This window comes from Hypanus sabinus, chromosome 3, assembly GCF_030144855.1.
Source record: "Hypanus sabinus isolate sHypSab1 chromosome 3, sHypSab1.hap1, whole genome shotgun sequence".
Lineage (NCBI taxonomy): Eukaryota > Metazoa > Chordata > Chondrichthyes > Myliobatiformes > Dasyatidae > Hypanus > Hypanus sabinus.
Genome location: NC_082708.1, coordinates 79,340,377 through 79,359,484, shown reverse-complemented (window position 1 = coordinate 79,359,484; position 19,108 = coordinate 79,340,377). Strand labels below are relative to the sequence as shown.

General features: G+C 37.6%; 1 protein-coding gene across 1 annotated transcript in view; it reads left to right on the top strand.

The window, feature by feature from the left end:
- Positions 1-19,108, top strand: part of LOC132391479 (protocadherin-17-like) — a 156,731-nt gene that overhangs the window by 43,402 nt on the left and 94,221 nt on the right.

Genomic DNA, 19,108 nt, shown 5'->3' with positions numbered 1-19,108 from the left:
CATTCTCCACTGCTATCATGTGCCATTAGCTGCCTGATTGACCATCAAAACACCAGTCTTTTGGTTTTTGATTACAAGATGTACCATCTGTAGCTTGTCTCTTCATTGTTATCTAATCACATGAGCCTGAGTTGTTAGCACCCTTTCAAAATACGGCATGCAATTCAAGATCATATTCTGTACTTCCTCCTCAGTTTTATTTCTCCATTTAACCACTTACATCCAGGAGGATAATTCTACATTGAGGAGAATTTTAAAGTTTGAGAAATAAAGCAAACTAATCTTTCAATGTGGGTGAGCATTTTGAAGAAAGTGGCCACAATTCCCTGACCTTTACCATAGCCTTGAACAGGGATAGGAGTGGATGGTATGGGAAAGTATTTAATTGAGAAAGGGCAGGAATTTAGGAGCATAAATTGGGAATGGATGTACTCTGCAAAATGCACAACAGAAATGTGATGGCTGGTTAGGGAGCACTTACTGGATTTTAGATAGTTTTGTCCTATTGAGGGAGAGAAAGGATGGTAGGATGAGGAACCGTGGTTGATAAGAGATCTAGTGAAGAAGGAGAAAGAAGCATACTTAAGGTTCAAGAAGCAAGGATCAGACAGTGCTCTTGAGAGTTACAAGGTAACAAGGAAGGAGTTTATGAATGGACTTAGGACAGTTGGAAGAGGACATGAGAAGGGCTGCAAGGAGTTGTACATGTATGTGAAGAATAGGAAGATGACAAGAGTGAGGGTAGGACAGATCAGGGATAAAAGAGGAAATGTGCCTGGAGTTGGAGAAGGTGGGGGGGGTGTTCTTACTAAATATTTTGCTGCAGTATTCACTAGTGAGAGGGACCTTGATGAATGTGAGGTCAATGTAGAACTGTTGACGTTAAGAAAAAGGATGTGCTGGAACTTTTGCAAAATCTTAGGATAGATAAGTCACCAGGGCCAGCTGGAATATACATCAAGTCATAACGGAAAATGAGGGGAGAGATAATTGCATCATTGGCAATGATTTGTGTGTTCTCACTGGCCACAGGCCAGAGGTTTAGAGGGTGCAGATGTTATTCCTGGGTTCCAGAAAGATAGTAGGGATAATCCTGGGAGATATGGGCCAGTGTCTGTTATGTCAATGGTGGGAAATCTATTAGAAATGATACTTAGAGATAAGATATATGAAGATTTGAGGAAGTATAGTCTGATGAGGGATGGTCAATATGGCTTTGTGCGGGGTGGATTGTGCCTGCGAGCCTGATTGAATTTTTTGAGAAAATGACTGAACATATTAATAAAAATATACACATGCATGAAGTCACTTCTCCCCTTTCTTTCCAGCCCTGATGAAGGGTTTTGGCCCAAAACTTTGACTGTTTACTCTTTTCCATAAATACTGTCCAGAATTGCTATTTTCAGCATTTTGGGTGTGTTGCTTTGGATTTCCAGCATTAGCTGATTTTTTCATGTTGATGAAGATAGAGCAGTGGATGTGGTGCATATGAATTTTAGTAAGGCATTTGACTGGTTTCCCTATAATAGGCTCATTCAGAAAGACAGAATGCATAGGATTCAGGGAACCATGGCCATATAGATTAAGAATTGGTTTGCCCACAGAAAGCAAAGTGTGGTAGTGGATGGAGTGTATTCTGCCTGGAAGTCAGTGACTAGTGGTGTTCTGTAAGTGGGTTAATAAGCTTGCAGGTGACACAAGGGCTGGTGGTGGTGTAGATAGTGTATTAGGTTGTTGTAGATTACAGAGTGACATTGATTGGATGCAGAACTGGGCTGAGAAGTTCAAAGTAAACTTCTTATCAAAATATGTATATGTCACTGTATACTACCCTGAGTTCACTTTCTTGCAGGGACTCAAAGTAGTTACAAAGGAACACAATAGAATCAATGAAAAACTGCACACATCAGAGATGGGCAAATGATCAATCTGCAAAACACAACAAACTGCAAATACAAAAAGAAAAAATACAATGATAAACAAGCTATAAATATTCGGAACACAAGTTGAGGAGTTCTTAGAAGTGAGTCCATAGGTTGTGGAATCAGTTCAGTATTAGGGTGAATGCAGTTATCTCCTCTGATTCAAAAGCCCGATGATTGAGGGGTAATAGCTGTTTCTGATGTTGGTGGTGTAGGACTTGAGTCTCCTGTATCTCCTTTCTGATGACAGCAATGAAAAGAGAGCATGGCCTGGATGGTGGGGGTCCTCGATGATGGATTATGCTTTCCTGTGACAGTGCTCCATGTAAATGTGCTTAATGGTGGGGAGAGCTTTACCTGTAGTGGTCTGGGCTATATCTGTAGGTTTTTCCACTCGAGGGCATTGTTGCTCCCATACCAGGCCATGATGTAGCCAGTCAGTGTATTCTCCATGAGGCATTGAGGTTTGTCAAAGTTTTAGATGACATGCTCAAATCTGTGCAAACTTCTAAGAAAGTAGAAGTGCAGTAGTGCCTTCTTTATAAAGGCAGTAATGAGTTGGATCCTCTGAAACAATAACACTGAGAAATTCAAAGTTGCTGACTCTCCACCTCGGATCTTTAATGGGGACTGGCTCATGGGCATCCGGTTTCCTCCCCCGAGGTCAATTAGTGGCAGGAAAGTGAATTGATTCACTTTGAAAGATCGAACTTGAAGGCAGAATTCTTACAGGTTAATGGCAAGATTCTTAACAGTGTGGAAAAACAGTGGGAACTTAATGTTCACGTCCATAGATCCCTCAATGTCACCGTGCAAGTGATAGGGAGGTTAAGTATGGTATGTTTGCCTTTATTAGTCAGATTCAGGAGCCATAAGGTATTGTTGCAGCCCTATCAAACTGGTTACACCACACTTGGAATATTGTGTTCACTTATGTTTGCCTCATAATAGAAAAGATGTGGAAGCTTCAGACAGTGCTGAGGAGATTTACCAGGGTGCTCCCTGAATTAGAGAGCAGATCTTCTGAGGATTACTTGAACAAGTTTGGCTTTTCTCCTTGTAGAGAAGGGGAGTGAGAAGTGACCTGATAGAGGTATACAAGATAATAAGAGGCATAAGTGGACAGCCAGAGACTTTATCTGAGGATAGAAATGGCTAATACGAAGGGGCATAACTTTAAAATGATTGGCGGAAAGTATAGGGGAGATGTCAGATGTAGGTATTTTACCTACTCTATATTTTACACAGCTGCTGTGGGCCAACCACTTCATGGTTCCAGGGGAACCCTCTGCCTGGGGTGGTGGTAGAGGTAGATAAATTGGAGACATTTAAGAAATTCTTAGATAGGCACGTAGGTGAAAGAAGAATGGATGATTATGTGGGAGAGTAGGGTTCAATTGATCTTAGAGTATGTTAAAGGGTCGGCATAGCATCATGGACCAAAGTGCCTATACTGCACGGTATTCTGTGGTCAGTGTAGTAATGCTAAAAGTTGCTTGACAACAGCAGTTAAATAGAAGTTGGTCAAAGAAAATATTATTAGTCCAGCTGTTATGAAGCCACATTGGAAGTAGGTTTAAAAGGCAAGGCTGACAAGTAACCCACACCCAACATTTTAGGATCAGCTTCTTCCCCTCTACCATCAGATTTCTGAACAGATCATAAACCGATGGACAGGTTAGCACTTCATCTAAAGACAGGACCTCTAATGATTTAACATTGGAATGCCAGTAAGTGTTTCTTGACTTTCTGTTATATGCCATGAAACCAACTGCTTGCTATTTGAATAAGGCTGCTTATTGTAGAAATCTGCAGTGTCAAATTAACACACAAATTGAGATTGAAATCAAATGACAATATTTGATTTCTGAAGGCAATCTTTATTTTTGGCATACTGTATTAATCTGCCTCATCTTATGTGTTTTTCTCTGTTTCTATGTAGACTCGGTGGCCACTTTATTAGGTACATCCATACATCTGCTCATTAATGCAAATATCTAATCAGCAACTCAATACATAAAAAACATCCAGACATAGTCAAAAGATTCAGTTGTCATTCAGACCAAACATCAGAATGGGGAAGAAAAGTGAACTAAGTGACTTTGACTGTGGAATGATTGTTGGTGCCAGATGGGGTGGTTTGAGTATCTCAGAAACTGCTGACATCCTGAGATTTTCGTGCACAACAGACTCTAAACTTTACAGAGAATGAAGTGAAAAGCAAAATCCATCCAGTGTGGAGCAGTTCTGTGGGCAAAAGCAGCTTGTAAATTAGAGAGTTCAGAGGAGAGTGGCAAGACTGGTTCAAGCTGACAGAAAGGTGACAGTAACTCAAATAACCATGCATTACAACATTGGTGTGCTGAAAAGCATCTCTGAATGCACAACGTGTTGAACCTTGAAGTGAATGGCCCACAGCAGCAAAGACCAGGAGGCCCTACGTAATAAAGTGGGCACTGAGTGTGTATGTTTCTATATATATCTTATTGTAACTTACAGTAAGTTTTTTTTTATGTCTTGCACACTACTACTATAACAAAACAACAAATTACATGACATATATCAGTGATAATAAACTTGATTCTAATTCTGATATCTTCTATTTGTGGGGAATCCTAATCCTGGGATCACCTGTATAAAAAGAGCAAGATAATGCAGGTACTAATAATCTGTGGGGGAAAAAAAAGCAGAACATGCTGAAAATACTAAGGGAGCATGATTGGCTGAAGAAACAAAAGTAATGTTGCAGGTGAATGATCCATCATCAGAAAGTAATAAATCAAGCTTTGAGCATAGGGATAGGGGGACAATAATGTTGGAAAAGAATTCAGAAGAGGTTAAATGGTGAAAGCTGATTAAAGAAATTAGGTGGAGGAGTTGTGAGCTCAACAGGTGTTCTGTTTCTGTGCTTCAAGTTCCGTGGCATAATGGGGAAAGGTGAAAGGGGGAAACAGTTAAGGAATTAGACTGCATTTTGAAAGCGTGGGTGCATCAGTGGGTCAAGGAATGTAAATCAAACAAGACAGATACTGAAGACAGAAAAAATTGAATTGTTCAACTTTAAATCATTTATATTTTTTTCTTTCTGTTTGTATCAGGACTGACCATATGTGTCAACTATTCATCTCAGCCTTTTCCTTTCCTTTATGTATTCTGAGCTGCTTGGCATATCCCATCAGGACAGACTTTGCATTACCTTGACTTCACAGTTTAGCAATACGTTACCCAGATAAAGAAGCAAAATCTAAACAGCTGGAGGTCAGTCAGCATCTCTGGATGGAAACAGACAGTCAGCCTTGGAGGTCAGGATCATTTATCTGCACTGTCCAGATTAAGGGTCACAATCCAAAAAGGCAACTGTCCATTTCCCTATACGAGTGCTGCCTAACCCACTGAGTTCCTCTAGTTTTTGTCCAGATAGCAACATGTGCAGTCTCTTGTGTACCCAGACAAAGATTTTCAGTCCCATTTAAAGGCTATATTATTACACCTTATCACAGACATTCCCTCTATTACACCCATTTCTCCCACCACCCCCCACTCTTCCTTTTACACACACACACACACACTCACTCACTCTTCCATTAATAGTTGACCTTTTGAGCTATTTTAAATTACTGAGTTAATGGAAGCAGGTGATGCACAAATGGCATGAGGAGTATAGAAGATCAACCTTATCTATACCCCTCATGGTTTTGTAAACTTTTATGAGGTCACCTCTCATTCTCTCACACTCCAGGAATAAAGATCCAGTGTGATCAACTTATCCTAATAACTCTGGCTCTCTTGTCCAGGCAGTATCCTCTTAAAATCTTCTGTATCCTCCCCAGCTTTGCAATGTCTTTCCTGTAACAGGGTGGCCAAAACTGTTCACAATACATCAAGTGCAGCCTCGCTAATGACATACTACTGCAACATTATGTCCCTAATACTATACTAATTACCCTGACTGATGAGGGATAGCTGGCTAAATGCCTTCTTCACCACCCTGACTACTTGTGCTGGCACTTTCAGCAAACTGTGCACTTGTACTTCCAGGTTTCTCTGTTCCACAGCACTTGTCAGTGCCCTGCCATTTACTGTATAGGTCCTACCCTGGTTTGACTGTTCAAAATGCCCATCTTCTCACTTATCTAAACTGAAACCCATTTGCCATTTCTCATCCCATCTCCCTAACTGTTCGAGATCTCTTTGTAATTCATCACAACCTGTTTCACTGTCAACAAGATATGACCTCCCACACACAAAACCATGCTGACTATTCCTGATCAGAACTTGAATATCCAAGTGATGGTAGATCTTGCCCCTCAAAATTCCCTCCAGTAACTTCCTTACAACAGATGTCAGACTCACCAGCGTGCAATTCTCTGCCTGTCGTCGCTAGCGTTTTTGAACAAAGGAACATTGTCCAGCCTCCAGTTTTCTGGAATTTCTTCAATGGCTAGCATCAAAGCAAATATTTCTAAAATACCTCCACAATCTTTTCCCTGGCCTCCCATAAGGTCTGAGGGTGCATTTGGTCATATCCTAAGGATTTGCACACCTTAATATGCTATAAGGCTATAAATACCTTCCTTCTCATAATATGCATATAATAAAGAACCTCAATACTTATTACCTTTATTCCTTTAGCATTAATGATATTCTTCTTAGTAATCATCAAGGAGAAACAGACATTAAAAAACCTCAGCCCTCCCCTGCAGCTACGCAGAAGGGCAGCCATGATAGTATTTAAGAGGACCTAGACCCTCTCTATTCTATTGTTAATGTAACTGAAAAACCTCTTGGGATTATCTTTAACCTTGCCTGCCAAAACAATTTCATAACCTTTTTATGAAGTGTGAGAGATTAATCTACTTGAAAACAAAGGTTCACAATTTCCAGTTTACTTGCATTATAAAGCACGTTTGTATATGTGGAATTCTTCATTATGGTAACCTGTATAGCATTAAATTATTTGTTCCCTCTTATTTAGATGCCATTATTCTCTTGTTAATACTCTTAAATGTCATTATTCTCAGAAGAGCTATTGAGAACATCTCTGTGGCAAATGAGCACAATGCCATGATTAAGAAATATTTTGTTTTGGTTAGAATTTCTCATTCTAGAGATCTTTATCTGAACTCGTGCTCCAGTAATGATCTTTGAAGCACCAGTGCTTCTATGTTGTTAATAGCAACAGTGATAATTTGTTTGTGTAACGTTAAAATGCGCTTTTTAGGATTTTCAGATTTATTAATAAAAATATGTTTATTACAACACATTTGACTTCCCTTTCCTGTTTAAACAAATTGGATCGTACAAAGAATCCACAATCACTTCGAGATTAGTGATGTTGACAGCAGCATTGGTTTGATAATGTACGTAATTGTACTGAGAGCACCACTGTTTTTTTGGTTATATAGTCACATTTAGTAATATTATTTCAACTAACCATATACTGTATGTGAGCTGGAATAAGATTCATAATTTTCCATGCATGCTTGAATGCCAATTTACAGCATCTGTTACAAAATATGTACTCTCTTTAAAATGAACAATGTACATCTAGACATTTCTGTAATGGCTTAACAACTGTCTTGACTGCTTTTCCTCTTCAGAGCAAAACAAAGCATTTCTTATGTATAGTATTTATGAGTGTAGAAACTACATGTACTGCTTCAAGATAACAATGGGATCTGACAGAAAACCAGGCTTATGCAAGTTTATATAATAAAAAAGAAATGGCTCTTTAAAAGAACAAGATAATAATAAACCAAAATATTAAGACTGAATGTTAAAGTGGATGATGTATGTGATTTATTTGTTTCATAGCAAAGTGTGAGGTAGATTAACTAATATGAAAGAAAAATGAAGCAATTACGAGTTTAACAAAGAAATGGTGGAATAAATCAAAACTATTACACTGTTATCAGGTCAATAATCTAGCAGTTATGAATTGTTTAAATATCTGCTGCTGAGTTGAGCTTAGCTGTTAAAAACTGGTTCCTATTAAATATAGAACTGCTTTTTTGCTATAAGGATGAAACTGAAATAGGAAATAATTTTTTTGTATCCATGATCCATAACCTAACATAAATATAATTTTTAAGCCCAGATCCAAACATTTCTATCTGATTAGGGATATCCTAAGAGGAAGCATCAGCATCAAGGACCCAGATAACCATTGGTTTCTCCTGGAAATCAGCAATCAGAATTTGGTAGCAGTGGTCTAAGCAAAGTAGGACTAGACTGGAATTTTGTTTTACCATCTGTTATAATGCTTGCTTGAAAGTGAGTGCTGTGGAAAATAAATATTGGCATCTGGTGCCTATTTTTATGTTATATTAAGAGAATTACAATAAATATATTTAAAATATAATTATATAAAGAAAATAATTTATTTTAAAAAGACAATAAAATCTGTTAAATACAGTTTGATGTAAAATAAGATTTTTATCAACTTATCTATGAAAATGAGTAATTATGACAACATTGTAAGAAGTGGGAAGAAAAAAACTTTCCTGAGTAGATAATGCATCTCAATTGCACAATAAACATAACATAGTGAATCAATCTTCTTGTGTCCCAGGAAGAAGGAAAATAAATTGAAAATGAGACAAAAAAATGACAGAAAAAAAAACTTGAAGGGAAAGAAGGAAAAAAGCAAAGAAATATTTTACATTTGTACTGACTTGGATATTCAAACTTCTGAGAACTGATTTTTTCTCTGTGAAATATACATTAGTGATTTGTGTCTTGTATCAAAACACAAAAGTTATATATACAGTGAATTTCAGTTAATTGAGACACATTAGGACCTGTACATTTTGGCCCAATTAAGCAGCTGCCTCAATTAGCTGGTTTTATGGAATTAGTTAAAAAGAAATTAAAAAGGACAAACCACCATTTAACTGGGTAACAAATTATTTCTTTAAATGCAGAACATGACTAATACTACTACAGTATTATAAAACTCTGTATTAGTTCCTAATAGTTACTAACAGAGGAACTCATCTAGTGTATGCTGCTGTGTTCTTTTGATTGACCGTAAATGAACAAAATCAGCACAGACCCTAGTTCAGATAATGAACTGCCTTCAAACAATGCTTTTGACAATTGCATCCGCCAGGTCTTCATTTTCATTGTAACATTCAAGATGTTAGTTTATACATTTAAACACTTCGTAGGTCTTGTTGAAAGTGAAATCATTTCATTTTTACTTCTGGCTGTTTCTTGTATCTATAAGTTCAAATGTTTGAAACCACAGTAAGTAAAACAGTTCTGAATTGTCTTACTGTTTATTTCTTTCCAACTATCAGTGCCCTTTGAACACAAACACACACAGCTGATACTATATAAAAAGTGTTTGTTCTAAGCACAGTGTAGTGTCTAATGGCCACACTCATGCATGTGACTGACGCTAGTTAGGAATTGCTCAACAACAGTCTCCTGTCCTAATTTAAGTGCCATAGTGTCCCAAATAAACAAAGGGAATCCTGACTGTTTTCTTCATTAGTTTTGAGAGCTGTCCCAAATAAGTGGCTGCCCTGCTTAACAGATGGCCCAATTAACTAGAATCCACTGTACTTATAATTATACATTGATTACTTTTATGCAAAATAATCAAATCAGATCTGCATGGAAAATTTATTAGAATTAGACCTGTCCAAGGATTTTTACATGCTGCATAACCAAAACTGAGAATGGGTATGATATTTTGCATAGAAACTTGCTTCTCAAAAACTTGTATTTGTAACTCAGTATAAAAACAGACCTTTTCCTGTATCATCCTTTCTAGATTTTCGTCACCCCATTTCCAAACCATTACTTCCTGGCCACCAAAAAAATCTGAACTTAGATTCTCAAAGCCTTTATCAAGTCCATGAAGACTATTCTTGAGCCTTGCAATAAAAAAAAAGGACAGAGCATCTGATTGGGCCCTTGTACTTTGCTTACATGCTGTACAGTATATCAACATCAATAAAACTGCATGTATCATTTTCCATCAAACGTTTGAAGCAGAAATCCTTGCTATTTGGAATAATTAAAAACTATGTTTTGCTTGATAGATTAACTTCTCATTACCTGTAGAATTTGGGTCAATCCTGATGAGAATGCCCATGATTCTTTGTTGTTCAATTAAGTGCAATAGAGTTGAAATTGCAGGAAGAAATAATGATGTTTCACATTACAGTTTGGACCATTTTGTAATTTTTTGCCTATCATTACAGATTCCCCTCAAGTACATTTGAGAGAAACAAATGTAGTCCTTTCACATTAATGTCACCTAGCTTCAACTGATAATCTATTAATTCATTAGTATATTATTTATAATGGAACTAATTAAAAGTTGGGGAGTGAACTGGAATACATCTTTCAGAACATTTAAACTGAATATCTTTTCAACTGATAGTTTCATATGATGATGGAGCATGCCAGAAACTGAACTTGTAATATTCCAGTTAAATATTGGAGTTAACAAATATAATTGAAAGCTGAGGGAATCAGGACCTACAGCAATGAGCGTTCTCAACTGTGGAACTGCCAGGTCTTCTAAGTAATGCCTAGAGCTTGTAGTTTAAATTATGAATTCAGTATTTAAGGAAGTGTAGTCAAAACATTTTAAATATTAGTTCAAGATTCAAAATGAAATTTCAAAACATGTTTATGTTTATTTGGCTTCTGATATCCTAGATTGAATTGGCTATGAAATGTGCATTTTGTATTTGGAAATTGTAGATTAAACAATGTGAAACGCATAGTACTGTACCAGTTCAACTATTCCGTCTAATCATCTGTTAATCATTAATTGAAACACACTCTATACTTAGACACTAATTGAAACACTAATGCTTAGACATTATTCAACTATACACAGTGATATGCCTGTAGCGTACTTCTTTTATTATTGTGTGATATATCTATCTGACAATTGTCCCCTCTATTACAGTGACAGACCTACACTTACAACACAGTTTAAACACCCAGAATATTTTGTTGGGTGTTAAAGTCCATTATTTATTTCCGCAAACATCACAACATGCACTAGATTCACAATATGTTCTTCTATTTGGTTGTTATCGTTTTGCTGTTCATGGAATCTTGCACTGTACACATTTGCTGCAGTATTTCTCAGTGGGTAATCTAATTTAACTTCTATGATTGTGAAGTGCTTATTGATGCCCTAAAATTGAGAAAACTATTATACATGTGTGTTCTTTGTTGTACGTGAAAGACTAATATTAATGATATATGTGTTACTTAGAAGTGAAAATATTCGAGATCTCTTCTCAAAAGTTTTGGATATTGGCCATGTTCTCAATGTTTTTTGGAGTCCTCTATTTTAAAAATTAAAAATGCATTATTTAAGAAAGCATATTATTGTGTATGTATTGGGATTCAGTTTGTAATCTTACTAAACACATTAAAAGACTGCAGAGCTCAACATAGCAAGAGCATTTATTCCAGAGTGTTGTTCAGACTGATTCGGCAGACAATTGCTGTTACCAATTGAGCACTCAGAGCCATCAGTCACATGACACAGTACTTAACAAGACAGTTGCATTCCAAACGAAAGTTCTGTAGATGCAATGAATCTGAAATAATAATGCCTGAAACAGCTGGCAGGTCAGGCTGCATCTATAGCAAGAGATCCAGTGCTGGAAAAAGTGAGAAGGACAGTTGGAAATAACGGAAAGTAAAATATGTGATAAGAGCAGAGACAAGGAAATGATATAAGTGTTGAATGAGACAGAAAAATAGTGAGAAACACTATATCAGTATGCGGTGTAAATTAGAATAAATTCATGAAATATGAAAAACCAAGGGGAAGAAAAATAATTGAATGTTGGAAATTTGAGATACAAGATAAGAATGGCTGATGATCTGAAATTACCGAATTAAAATTTGAACCTAGAAGGCTCTAATCACAACCAAGAGAAAATCTGCAGAGCTGGAAATTCAAACAACACACACAAAATGCTGGAGGAAGTCAGCAGGCCCGGCAGCATCTATGGAAATAAAGTACAGTGAACTTTTCGGGCAGAAACCCTTCAGCTGTCCTTAGATGTTGTCTGGTCTGCTGAGTTCCTCCAGCATTTTGTGTGTGTTGCCTAGAAGGCTCTGATGTGCAAAGTTAGATGTGCTACTTCTTAAGTGCAGGAGGGCAAAGACAGGTTAGAATAAAGTAACAGGCAGTTGGAACCTCAGGCACATTTTTATAGACTGAATGAACAAGTTCTGCCAAAAATTCTCCACTCTGCATTTTGATTTGCACTGCAAAGGAGACCACATTGTGAGCATGAAATACATTGGACTAATCCAAAAGTTGAACAAATAAACTGATACCTCACCTGAAAGGATTACTTGCCTTCCTGAATGATGGGAATAAAGATGTGAATATGCAGATGTTCTGTGTTCTGCTTTTGCATCTTCCTTCCGCAAGCTGGATCATCACATGCATTCACTTTCCCAAGATACAAGAGCAGAATGGTCTTGGGAAGTCTATCATTTAAACCTAGCCTTGTTCCTTAGAAATCATATATTCCTGTTCTTTCCCCATCTGCCTCTTCTTCTACCTCTATCTATGAAAGTTCTGATAGCCTGTTTCCAAATTCTTGTATTGCCAGGTATGAGGTTGTGGGCATCACTCAGTCATTGCTGAAAGAAAATCATATTTGGGAGCTTAGCATCTAAGGTTATTGAAAGGACAGGCAGGGATGGCTCAAAAAATGAAATCAAATCCTTAGAAGGAGGTGACATAGGATTGGAAGATGTAGAATCCTTGTTGGTAGAGTTCAGAAACTGCAAGAGTAAAAAGACCCTGATGGGAGTTAAATACAGGCCCAGAAATAGTAACTAGGATGTGGGATACAAATTACAATAGGAGTTAGAAAAGGTAGGTAAAAAGGGAATCGTTACGATAGTGTTGGAGGATTTCAGTATGCAAGTAGGTGGGGAATATCAGGTTAGTGCTGGACCCCAAGAGAAGGAGTTTATAGAATGCCTATGAGATGACTTTTTAAAACAGCTTGTGGTTGAGCCACATAGGGGAAAGGCAATTCTGGATTTGCAGTTGTGTAATGAACAAGATTTGATTAGGGAGCAAAGAGAGGGCATATAATTATAGCAAAAATTAGTGAGAAGTTAGTATTGGGACGCTTTCAGAAGGCAAGTAAATATCTATAAGGAGAGAAAAGATGAAATATGAAGGTAAGCTAACAAATAACATAAAAGAGGATACCAAAAATTTTTTCAAATATGTTGTCTAAAGAGTAAAAGAGACAAGCGTATATTGGACTGCTGGAAAATTACACTGGAGTGGTAGTAATGGAGGACAAAGAAATGGTGGAGGAACTTAATAAGTATTTTGCATCAGTCTTCACTGTGGAGGACACTAGCAATATGCTAGAAATTTGAGTGTTGGGCAGAAGTGATTGTAGTGGCTATAACTAAGGAGAAAGTGCTTGGGAAGCTGAAAGGTCTGAAGGCCGATAAGTCACCTGGACCAGATGGTTTACACCCCAGGTCCCATTCCCTTTAATTATTTTTTTTTCACAGCTGCACAGACCACTCATTGCTCTAAGCAGGCAATTTTGACACATCCTGAAAACTGTGTGACAACAAACACTATGTGTGCGGGAGTTTTTTGTTTATTGCGTGGCTACACTCCCATGCAGCTTAGAGAGAACAGTGACCCCGGGGTTCTGAAAGAGGTAGCTGAACAGCTCGTGGAGGCATTAATAACCATCTTTCATGAATTACTGGATTCTGGAATGGAACCAGAAGACTGGGAATTTGCATATGTCACTTCGCTCTAAGAAGTGAGAGAGGCAGAAGAAAGGAAATTTTAGGCCAGTTAGCTTGACTTCAGGAGTCCATTATTAAGAGAAAGGTTTTGGTGTACATGGAGACACATAATAGGCCAAAGTTAGCATGGTTTCCTTAAAGAGAAATTTTGCAAGACAAATCTGTTGGAATTCTTTGAGGAAATAACAGGCAAGATAAACAAAAGTAAGTCAGTAGATGTTGCTGACTTGGATTTTCAGAGGGCATTTAACAAGGTGCCGCACATGAGGCTGCTTAATAAGATAAGAGCCAGTAGTATTACTGTAAAGATAACAGCATTTTTATAACATTGGCTGACTGCTAGGAGACAAAGAGTGAGAATAAAGGGGACCTTTTCTGGTTGGCTACTGCTGACTAGTGGTTTTCTGCAGGAATCTGTTTTGGCACCGGTGCTTTTTACACTATATGTCAGTGATTTGTATGACAAAATTAATGGGTTTTGGCCAAATTTGTGAATGGTACAAAGATAGGTGGAGGGGCAGGGAGGCTACAGAAGGACTTAGGCAGATTGGGAGAATGGGCAAAGAAATGGCAGATGAAATAGTGTCAGGAAATGTGTGATCTTGCACTTTGGTAGAAGGAATAATGGTATAGACTATTTTCTAAATGGGGAGAAAATTCAAAAATCTTAAGTGCAAAAGGACATGGGAATCCTTGTGCAGGATTCCCTAAAGGTTAACATAAAAACATGGAAAGCCTACAGCACAATACAGGCCCTTTGGCTCACAATGTTGTGCTAAACAGGTACTTGCTTTAGAAATTACCTACGGTTAACCATAGCCCTCTATTTTTCTAAGCTCCATGTACCTATCCAGGACTTTCTTAAAAAACCCTATCGTATCCACCTCCACCACTGGCAGCCCATTCCACACACTTACCACTCTCTGTGTAAAAAAATTTACCCCTAACATCTCCTCTGTACCTACTTCCAAGCACCTTAAAATTGTGCCCTCTCGTGTTAGCCATTTCAGCCCTTGGAAAAAGCCTCTGTCTACCCACCTGATCATCCTCTCATCATCTTATACACCTCTATTAGGTCACCTCTCATCCTCCATCGCTCCAAGGAGAAAAGGCCAAGGCCGAGTTCACTTGAAGGTTGAGTCAGTAGTAAGGAAGGCAAATGCAATGTTTTCATTCATTTCCAGAGGACTAGAATATAAGACCAAGGATATAATGCTGAGTTTTTATAAGGAATTGGTCAGAACACACTTGGAGTACTGTGATCAGTTTTGGGCCCCTTATTTAAGAAAAGACCTGCTGGCATTGGAGAGGGTCCAGAGGAGGCTCATGTGAATGATTTCAGAAATGAAAGCATTAACGTATGAAGAGCATTTGATGACATTGGACCTGTACTCGCTGGAATTAGAATGAAGGGGATCTTATTGAAACTTATTGATAGAGGATGCCAGAGTGAAAGTGAAATCCACCCCCCGCAACTCTCCTCAGCTGCATCCTGGACTTAAGCCAGGAATTGTGCTTAAGACTAAAAAGTATTAAAATAATAGGAAAATGTCAAATGATCCTTATAACTTCCTTTCACCTGCTTCATGCTCCCACACAAAGCCAATACCTACCTTATCATGTAATGAAATAAAGCCTGGTATGGTTCTGAGCATAAAGTACAACAACATTAGTTTGAACTCAACAAATAAATATACTAAGAGCAATTAAGCCTGCCTATCTGCCCTTTCTACCATTAAAAAAGCTCAATGAACCTAAGTTCAGGACTTTATAAGGAGGGCATTCCTGAATTTGCATCTACATACATATCAGATCAATATCAAGCTTATATCAAAACATCAAATGGTCAGAGTCTCAATGGAACCCAACAATTCTCATTTTTCAGTGTGGGTAGACTCAGGCAATTACTGTAGAACCACAATATCCCCCAAGATATCCCATTGTTTCTTAAGTGTTGGTGTGTTTGTTCCACTGCCTGAATCTTCTGTATGTAGTTCTGTCTTAGCTTGATGAACAACTTTTCAAAAACGTATAACACATCCTTAAAAGCAGCTTTATTTTTCAGCAACACTAAATATTTTTACTGATTTAAATATACATAGTTCTTTTTTGAAAGAAACCCATAGTCTATGAGATCCAGCTTTAGCCGATCAGATAGTCAAATGACTTCATGATAATTGAATTGTCTGATAAACAGAGCAATCAATCCCTGGTCAGCTACCTCTACAACAGAGATAGATATCAAGCACGTAGAGCCTTCTAGAATACAGTTTTGAGAAATAGATAATAGGTCACTCCTTTTTTCCAAGCATGCTGCACTTACACTAATGTCATTCCTCAAATTACTCAAATGCAGATTTCCAAGATATTATTTTGCAAATTTAATCTATCTTTTAGCATTTAAATTGATGAATGTAAATGATTCTGAGCCAGCCATTCTGTGAATTAACTATTCTGTCACCAAAATATTATTTTTGTAGGTTAGATATAAATTCACCCATTTTCAAGCGTGGCGTAGTTCCTTAGTTCCTTAGTTTCACTGTTTTGAATGCAACTGGTCATGGTTGATGCAATCTATCCCTTTTAGAATTCTAAAAATAGCAGTGATATTATCATGTGAATGTGACCAGTTTGAATAACTGCTGCTCATAATTCAGTCCTTCTATCTTGATAATCATACTGGTTGCTCTTTTCTGTATCTATTCTACAGCTAGTAATAAAAAGAACTGATGTTAGGAGTCCTCTGTGGTTAAATCACCTTACTAAAACATGAGCAGAATAATTCTAACTACAACCAGCTTTGCATGTTAACTATGCTGTTCTTAAGTCTCTGACTGTGTAAGTGAAAGTGAACATACTTTCAGAATGTTTTCTCAGCTATTTCTTCCATAGTCTCCTAAGACTGTATTTTCTTAATGTCATCACCTTGTATCTTGCCCATTCTTCATGTATGAGTTAAAGAGCAAAAGCTATAAAATCATTTGGAGACATCTTTGCTTGTATCTTTTTTTCATCACAGCTGGTTTTACACTTTGTGCAGCGATTGTGGATGGTGATTAGTGCTGCTAAAGTTAATTTGCTTTCTCCTCCTTCCCTGGAAATACTCAAACTAAAAATAACAATTTCATCACTACCCAATACAGATCAGCTAATCCAGCACAAGCCAGAGCTTGAATTTTTGATTGTCTCTTTGATTTAACAATGCAATGCTTTAATCATTCAGAACATCTTTATTGAAGTCTATTTTATATGGCTATGATAGGACTGATCCTCAGGTCAAACTTGTAAATTGTGCGAAGGCTAATTTCAGTGGCAGCTGACAGAAATTTGCAAAAGTTGATTGAGAGAGCTCTTTGCATGTAAAGGGACATCTGATAAGGGAGGTTTTCAAAACTGGGATAGGAAGAGTCCAAGGCCAGCATGGTTCTGTTAGAGTGAAGGGAAAGGCTGGTAAGATTTAGGTGTGAGGATCTGAGAATTATGGTTGTTGAGAAAAGAGTCAAGTATATGCAGCTGGATCAAATCCCCTGAGGAGCATAAAGAATATAGAGCAGGTCAACAAGAGAAATTAGGAGGGCAAAAAAGAATCATGAGATATTCCTGGCAGACAATATAAAAGAGATTCCTAAAAGAATTCCATATGCATATAAAGAGAAAAAGTATAGCTGGGGAGAGAATACTTTAGAGATCAATGTAATAATCGATGTGTAGAACCACAGGAAATGGGCAATGTCTTAAATGAAAACTTCCGTATTTACTATGGAGAAGAACCCATGGAGTTGAATGAGTTTGGGAAGGAAACAGAACATATCTACAAAGGAGGTCAGGAAATCCATAAAGATCGATAAATTCAAGTGCCTGACCAGGTGTAAACTAACGTCATGTAAAGTAAGAGACTATTAGGGTCTTAACAAGAAACTTTGTGTCTTTGTTAGCCACTGATGAGGTACCAGCAGACTGGAGGATAGATCATGTTATACCTTTATCTAAGAAATGCAGGAGGGATAAGCCAAGGAACTACAGGCCAGTCGGTGTGTATCAGTTGCGGTAAAGTTATTGGAAGAGGTTATTGGGTTGATAGGATTGGGTAATGAAGGCATCTGGTATGTTTGCCTTCAAATGTCATCAGGGCATGGAATATAAAAGCAAAGGATTTTATGTTAAAATTTCTAAAACCCTGGTTAAAAGAGGCATTGACAGGGTAGATGGAATACTTTTCCCATGGTAGTGGTATCAAAAACAGTGGGGAATATATTTAAAGTGAGAGGAAGGGTTCTGAAGGCCACTTGATGGTTAAGTATTTTTGTATGACAATGGTTGGTATCTGAAAGTCATGCCAGAGGAGATGGTGAAATCAAATACAAATAACTATGTTTAAGAGATATTGAGAAAGTCAGAAGTAGGCGAGGCACAGAAAGATATGGTTGTAATGCAGGCAGATAGGATGAGAGTGGTTGGATATGGTGTGCTGAAGAGCCCAATTTTGTGTTGAACAGCTTTGTCACTGGTTAGCAAGATGTCTCACAGGGATCAGTGCTAAGGCTTCACCTTTTTTATACTTTATGTCAGTGACATAGATGAAACCATTGTTGTTTGCAAGACACAAATTTTGCAAACAGCAATGCTTTCATCCATGTCACTGACATAAACTAACCCTAACTGTAAGAAAGCTGAAGTGGACATAAGGCTATAAAGTAATACAGTTCAGGTTAGTGGATAGACAAGGATCAGGCAAATGGAGTATGATGTGAAAAAATAGGAAAAGTAATGAGACATATTATCTAAATGGCACCATGTTTACAGAGCTCTCAAGTACAAAGAGATTTGGGAGTTCCACTGCATGATTTCCACAAGTTTAATATGCAGGTACTGCCAGCAATTAGGAAAGCTAACAAAATGTCAGCTAAGGGAATTGATTACAAAAGTAGTCTGCTTCCTTTATACATGGCATTGATGAGGTCACATCTAGAGTACTACAGTGCCTTGTAAAAGTATTCAGTACCAAACCTTTGTTGACATAAATCAGTACTACAACCAGGGATTTTGATCAATTTAACTGAGATTTTTTATTTTGGAATAACATGCTCCTTTTTTGCAGCAGAGCCAAAATCAGGAACAATAGTAAAGCATGAAAATCTAATTTAAAAACTGAAATGTCTGCAGTTCAAAAGTATTCATCCCCCTTTGCTCAGTACTTAGTTTAATGACCTCTCGCAGCTATTACAGAAACTAGTCTTTTTTGATGTCTTTATTAGCATTGCACAAAACGATGGAGCAAGATTTCCCCATTCCCCTTTGCAAAATTGCTCCAGCTGTGCCAGGTTAGTTGGGGAGCGGCGCTGGACAGTAATCTTGAGGTCTTGCCGGAGATGTACAATTGGTTTAAGATCAGGACT